Here is an 8,022-nt window from a genome sequence, read left to right as displayed (position 1 = left end):
CTGGCACTACCCTGGCCTTGCCTTGGCATTTGCCCTACTCTTTCTATGGCCTGGCTCTGGTCCTGCCCTGCTCTGCTCTTGTTCTGTCCTGGCACAGCCCTGGCCCTGGCCCTGGCCCTGCCGTATCACTGGCTCTGGTCCTGCCCTTATGCAGACCTGACCCTGCCACTGCCTTGGCTTTGGCCTGGACCTTAGCCATACAGTGACCCTGCCATGACCCTTTCCTGGACCTGGCCTGGAACCTGGCCCTGCGAAGGACTCGCCCTGGCTCTGTCATGGCCCTGGCCCTTTCCTGGATTTGGATGTGTCCTGTCCCTTATTTGCCCTGGCCCTTCCCTGGCTCTGCCATACCCCTTCTGTGGGGTAGGGCCAGGGTCAGGACCAGGCCAGGGCAGGGTCAGGACCAGGGTAGGGCCATGGTAAGGCCTGAAGATGGGAAGGGCCAGGGCAGCGGCTGGACCAGGGAAGGGTCAGGGCCAGGGATGTAGTAGGACTAGGGGCAGAGCTGGCACTAGGGCTGAGCCAGGGCAGAGCAGGAGAGATTACATTAGGCTATTATGTAAAATTTTTATTTTAGATTTTTAAGATAACTATAGTAGTAGTAATGTCTATACTATATTTTTTGTAATAGTAATAATATTTGCAGTAATCACTAAATTTTAACTGATACTATCTTTGCTTCCAGTAGTGTTCTATGAGTATAATTTTATCAATATGTAAATATGTGAGGCATTGATTCTCACAATAATTCTATGTGCTAGGTACTTAAAGCATCCCCATTTTCCAAATGTAGGAAACAGGCATAAAGAAGTTAAATACTTGGCCAGATTACTCCTTTAATCCCAGCACTTTGGGAGGCCAAGGCAGGCAGATGGCTTGAGCTCAGGAGTTTGGAACCAGCCTGGGCAACATTGTGAAACCCCATCTCTACTAAAAATGCACAAAAAGAACTAATTTAAGTTCCTTGTAGGATTCTGGTTATAAAACACTGGTCAAACACACAGGGCGTGGATAGGGCAGGGCCAGGGACAAGGTCAGTCCAGGAAGGGGCCAGGGCCAAGGCAGGACCAGAGCTGGACTTGGAGGTGTCCTGGTCTGATTTACCCTGCCCCAACGTTGGCCCAGCCCTGCTCTGGCACTTCCTGTCATGCCCTGTCCCTGGCCTGAGCATTGGCCCTGTCCCTGTCCTGCTTCTGGCCCTGCCCCGGAGTTGACCAGGCACTGCCATGGCCCAGTCCTGCATTGCCCTGCCCTCCTCTGCCCTGGTGCTACCATGGCTCTGCTTGGGCCCTAGCTCTGCCTCTACTCTGGACCTGCCCTGACTCTGCTCAGCCCTGGATCTACCCTGACTCTGCCTTGGTGTTGCCCTCCCATCTCTATGGCCTGGCTCTGACCGTGCATTGCACAGGCTATGCTCTGCCCTGTGTGTCCCAGCCTGGGCCCAGCCCTCATCCTACCATATTCCTGACCCCAGCCATACCCTTGTTCTGGCCGTGACCCTGCCGTGGCCCTCTCCTGGCCCTTCCTTGGTCCTGCTCTGCCCTTCCATGCCCTGGCCTTGCCCTCACCCTGCATTGGCCCTGCACTGATCCTGCCCTGCCCTGGCACTGCCTTGGCCCCGGCCCTGCCTTCTCCCTGGTCTTGCCTTTGCCCTGCCCTGGCCTGACCGCATGCCTACCGAGTCCATGAAATGGCCCTGGACCTGCCTTGCCATCATCTGTCCTGGCCCTGTATTGTCCCCACCATGCTCTGGTCCAGCGCTTGCCCTGGCCCTGTTGCTAGTCCTGCCACTGTTATGGACCTGCCCTGATTTTGGCCATGCCCTGTGCTACCCTAGCACTGCCCTGCCTTGGCCTTGGCCCTACCATGGCCTTCTCCCACCCTGGCCTGGCCTTACACTGGCCTTTTCTACCCTGGCCTTGCCCTTCCGTGGTCTTGCCCTGCCCTGGCCTTGCCCTGCCCTGGCCTTGGCTTTGCCTTATCCTGGTCCTGGTTCTGCCCTGACCCTGGCCTTGCTCTGGATCCTCTCTGGTTCTGCTTTCTCCCTGGCCCTGCCCTTGCTCTGGCCCTGTCCCTGGCCCAGCCTTGAACCTGACCCTGGCCCTGACAATCCCCAGGTCTGACACTGGCCATGCTTGGCCCTGGCCCCTCCTTTTGGCCCTGCCCTGGCCCTGCCTTGGCCCTGTGCTATCTTAGTCCTGCCCTGGCCCTGAACTCACCCTGGCCCTACCCTCACCCTACACTGGCCCCGCCCTACCCTGGCTTTGCCCTGCCCTGGCCCTGCCTTTGGCCTGCTCTGGCTCTGGTTCTGCCCTGGCCTTGCCCTTGCCCTGGACCCTCCCTGGCCGTGTTTTGTCCATGGTCCTTCTCTGGCCTTGCCCTTGCCCTGTCCCCTTTCTGGTCCTGCCATGTTTCTGGCCCTGTCCTGTCCATGTCCTGGACCTGACTCTGGCCCTGGACCTCCCTGTCCCTGCCCTGCCATACCCTGGCCCATTCCTTGCTCTACACTGACCCTGCCCTGCCTTGGCCCTGTGCTACCCTAGCCCTGCCCTGGCCTTCTGCTGACCCTGATCCTGCCATGGCCCTGGCCCTGCCATGTCCCTGCCCTGGCCCTGGTTCTTCCCTGCTTCTTGCCCTGGCCTTGGTCCTCTCATGTCCCTGGCTGTGACCCTGCCCCTGGTTTTTCTCTGGCCATGACTCTGCCCCTGTTCTGTCCTATCCCTGGCCCTGTCTTAGTTCTGTCCTAGCCCTGGCCTTTCACAGTACTTTATGCTTAGTAAGGGCTCCATGGTGTCTGTGAGTTGAATGTTGTGTTCATATATCTGCCAAAACAGAAAGAAAAAAAAGCAAAATATTTTGATAAGAAGTTAAAGCTTTGTATATAATATGCCTTGAATTGTAAGTGCCTGTTATTAGTTGTATTACATATAGGTCATGGTTTTGTACACATAACTCCAAACCATTGATACTGTTAAAAGAATATATGAATATATGAAAGAATGTATAAACGTAAGAATGTATCAGTATCTAATGACCTTTCCAAATTAATTTTTATTTTTAGCTCTATTAGATTTTTCTCAGTGTAACAAATGTTTATTCCTATGTAATTAAGGGCATATTTCCTGTACAGAATAGTCACATTACCTAATTGAAAATTATATGATACAAAAATATAATACTATTTTTAGGCCAGGCATGGTGGCTCATACCTGTAATCCCAACATTTTGAGAAGCCAAGTTTGGAGAATCATTTGAGTCCAGGAGTTGACCAGCCTGGGCAACATAGTGAGACCTTGTCCTTATTAAATAAATAAATGAATAAATAAATAGGTTGGGCACTGTGGCTCATATCTGTCATCCCAGCATTTTGGGTTGCCAATGCAGGAGGATTGCTTGAGCCCAGGAGTTTGAGACCAGCCTGGGCAGAATAGCAAGACTCCATCTCTACAAATAATAAAATATTAACCAGGTGTGGTGGTGCGCACCTGGGGTCCCAGCTACCTAGGAGGCTAATGTGGGAGGTTTTCTCGAGGCTGCAGTGAACTGTGAACGCACCACTGCATTCCAGCCTAGGCCACAGAACAACCTTGTCTATGAATAAAGAAATAAAAATATAAATAAAAATAAGTAAAAAGAAATATAAGTAAATATAAATATAAATACATATAAATATAAAAATGCATGCATGAAAAGAAACAATTTTTAAATTTAACATCACTGAGGGCATCCTATCCATTTCATTTCATGATTCCATTACGTCATTTCACTTAGATGAAATGATAAGATGAATTGAGATGAGATGAAATGATGAGATGAAATGACAAAATGATGAGATGAGATGAGATGATGAGATGAAATTTTGAGATGAAATGGTGAGTAGAAATGATGAGATGAAATGATGAGACGAAATGACAAAGTTGAAAAGAAATTGAAAGGAGATGAGATGAGATGAAATGAGATGAAATGATGAGATGATAGATGAAATGATGAGATGAAACGAGATGAAATGATGAGATAAAATGAAGTGAAATAATGAAATGATATGAAATAATGAAATTGAAATGAGATGAGGAGATGAAATAATGAGATAAAATGAGATGAAATGAGATGAACGATGAGATGACATGATGAGATGAAATGAGATGAAAAATGAGATGAAAAATGAGATGAAATGAGATGAAATGAAATGAAATAATGAAAGGAAATTATGAAATGTAATGAAATTGAAATGAAATTGAAATGAGATGAGTTGAAATGATGAGATGTAATGATGAAATGAAATGATGAAATGAGATGAGATGAGAGGAAATAATGAGATGAAATGAGATGATGAGATGAGATGAAATCATGAGATGAAATGATGAAATGAAATGAAATGATGGATGAAATGATGAGATGAAATGAGATGAAATGTAATGAGATGAAATGAAATGACATAATGAAATGAAATAATGAAATGAGATGAAATGAAATAATGAAATGATGAAATAATGAAATGAAAATGAAATGGAAATGATGAGATGAGAAGAAATGATGAGATGAAATGAGATGAGATAAAATGAGATGAAATGATGAGATGAAATGACGAGATGAGATGAAATATGATGAGATGAAATGACATAATGAAATGAAGTGATGAAATGGAATAATGAAATGGAAATGAGATGAGATGCAATGAGTTGAAATGAGATGAAATGATGAAATGATGAGATGAAATGATGAGATGAGATGTGATGAAATGATGACATGAAATGATGACATAAAATGAGATGAAATGTAATGATGAAATGACATGAGATGAAATGAGATGAGATGAAATGAGATGAGATGATGAGATGAGAAAAATGATATGAAATGATGAGATGAATGATGAGATGAAATGATGAGATGAAATGAAATGAAATAATGAAATGAAATTGAAATAAATAAAATTGAAATGAGATGAGATGAAATGAGATAATGAAATAAAATGAAAAATTATGATGAGATGTGATGAGATGAAATGATGAGATGAGATGACATGAAATAATGAAATGAAATTGAAATGAGATGAGAAGATACGAGATGAGATGAAGTGATGAGATGAAATGATGAAATGATGAGATAAGATGAAAAGAGTTGATGAGATGATAAGATGAAATGATGAGATGATAAGATGAAATGATGAGATGAAATGAGATGAAATGAAATTAGATGAAATGTAATGAGATGAAATGAAATGACATAATGAAATGAAAAAAATGAAATAATGAAATGAGGTGAAATTAAATGAGATGAAATTAAACGATGAAATGAAATAATGAAATGGAAATGATGAGATGAGATGAAATGACGAGATGAATGATGAGATGCAATGATGAGATGAAATGATGAAATGATGAGATGAGATGAGATGTAATGATGAGAGGAAATGATGAGATGAAATGAGATGAAATGAATGAGATGAAATAATGAAAGGAAATTGAATTGAGATATGAGATGAAATGAGATAAAATGAGATGAAATAAGAAATGATGAGATGAAATGATGAAATGCTGAGGTGAGATGAGATGAAATGAGGAGATGAAACGATGAGATGAAGTGAAAGGATGAGATGAAATGATGAGATGAGGTGAGATGAGATGAAATGAGATGAAATGAAGAAATGATGAGATGAGACGAGAAGAAATGATGAGATGAAATGAGATAAAATGAGATGAAATGAAATGAAGTGAAATGAAATGAAATAATGAAATTGAAATGAGATGAGATGAAATGAGATAAAATGATGAGATGAAATGATGAGATGAGATGAGATGAAAAATGATGAGATGAAAAATGATGAGATGAAATGAGATGAATTGAAATGAAATGAAATAATGAAATGAGATGAAATGAAAAGAAATGATGAAATGATATTGAAATGAAATTGAAAGATGAGATGAAATGAGATGAAATGATGAAATGTTGAAATGAAATGATAAAATGAATAGATGTGACATGAAATGATGAGATGAAATGATGAGATGAAATGAAATGAAATGAGATTAAATGATGGGATGAAAAATGATGAGATGAAAAATGATGAGATGAAATGCTGAGATGAAATGAGATGAACTGAGATGAGATGAGATGAAATAATGAAATTAGGTGAAATAATGAAATGAGATGAAATAATGAAATTGAAATGAGATGAGAAGAAATGAGATGAAATGTAATGAAAGGAGGAAATGAGATAAGATGAAATGATGAGATGACTTGAGATGAAATGAGATGAAAAATGATATGAAAAATGATATCAAAAATATGAGATGAAATGAAATGAGATTATATGAAATGACATAATGAAATAAATGAAATTAGATGAAATGAAATGAAATAGTGAAATGAAATGATGAAATAATGAAAATGAAATGGAAATGAGATGAGATGAGATTTGATGAAATGATGAGATGAAATGATGAGATGATATGAAATGAGATGAGATGAAATGAGATAAAATGATGAGATGAAATGATGAGATGAAATGATGGGGTGAAGTGATGCACTGTCACGTGTGTGTCTATTCTTTTTCCCAAGCAACAAAAATTATAATTCATTAATTTTAATTTTATTATTTAAGAATATTCTTAAGGGTTGAAGGAAAAATAATATCTGTACATTATGGGTTACAATCTAAGTATAAATAATACATAAATATATTAAAACTTACAAAGAATATGTTTTGGAATCGAATATACCATGCTTCTGTGATGACAGTTATTTCATGCTGGTTGTCACAATTTTACATGAAAAACTAATGAAAAAATGTTTTTAACTGTTTCTAAAAATAACAGTTTCCAAAACAGTTTTACATTCGAAATATGAAAAAGATGTCTTCATGTTCCTTAATCTGATGAGATTTTCACACTCTGCACATGATAATTGTTAGATTTTTATTGTGTTGATAAATTGTATATCAAATAAAAAATGTTATTACCTCTTAAATTAGGATTTTTAGGTGATATAGGCAGAAAGGAAGGCAAGTTTTTATAACTTTGTCTAAATGAACTTTCTAAATGCCTGAGTATTAAAAGATAGCATGTCTATAAATCACAATGTATATATTACTGTATGACCTAGGACCAATCAAAACCATTACCTCTGATAACATTATATTGTGCCCAGTATAAAATAGATATAATAATACCTCAAACTTAAATCCAGGCATTGTCATTGAGTATCTTAAATATATGCAACAAAGGTGCTTTTAAAAATACAAGCTAGTGATTGTACCAAATTTGTAAATTTCTTTCATTAATATTTGTCATTTTTGTTGTCGAAATCTTTTACTTCCTTGCTTAAATTTATTTCTAAGTACATTTTTGTAGCTATTGTAAAAGGAATTGCTTTCTTAATTTCTTGTTTCAGCTAGTTTACTATCAATATATAGAAATGCTACTGATTTTTGTATGTTGATTTGTATCCTGCAACTTTATTAATTTCATGTATCACCCTAAGAAGCTTTTGGTAGAGTCTTATTTTTTTCCATGTGTAAGATCACATTGTCTTTAAACAGGGACAATTTGACTGTCTCCTTTCCAATTCAGATGTCCTTTATTTCTTTCTCTCACCTAATCGTCCTGGCTAAGACTTTCACTATGTGAAATACGATTGATGAAAATAGGCATCCTTTTCTTGTTCCAGTATAATCTTTTTCTTGTTCACAGTAAAATCTTTCACCTTTTCCACACTCAGTATGATCTTAGCTGTAGATTTGTCCTTTATGTCCTTTGTGTTAAGGCATATATTTTCTATACTAAATTGTTGAGAGGTTTTTTGTCATCTAAGAATATTTAATTTTGCCAAACGCTTTTATTGTGTTTATTAATTTAATCATATGGTTTTCAGTATATATCCAAAGGAAAGAAAATCAGTATATCAAAGAGTTACCTGCACCCCCATGTTTATTACAGCACTATTCACAATAGCCAAGATATGGAATCAACAAAAGTGTCCATCAACAGATGAATGGATAAAGAAATGTGACATACATATATAGTG

General features: G+C 39.5%; 1 pseudogene; it reads left to right on the top strand.

Annotated features, from left to right (window-relative positions):
• Window positions 1–1,376: 1,376 nt before the first annotated feature.
• Window positions 1,377–2,242, top strand: LOC115931726 (histone-lysine N-methyltransferase SETD1B-like; annotated as a pseudogene).
• Window positions 2,243–8,022: the final 5,780 nt, after the last annotated feature.

This window comes from Gorilla gorilla, chromosome 14 (genome assembly GCF_029281585.2).
Source record: "Gorilla gorilla gorilla isolate KB3781 chromosome 14, NHGRI_mGorGor1-v2.1_pri, whole genome shotgun sequence".
Lineage (NCBI taxonomy): Eukaryota > Metazoa > Chordata > Mammalia > Primates > Hominidae > Gorilla > Gorilla gorilla.
The sequence above is the reverse complement of the archived record's forward strand: the minus strand, read 5'-3'. Positions and strand labels throughout refer to the sequence as shown.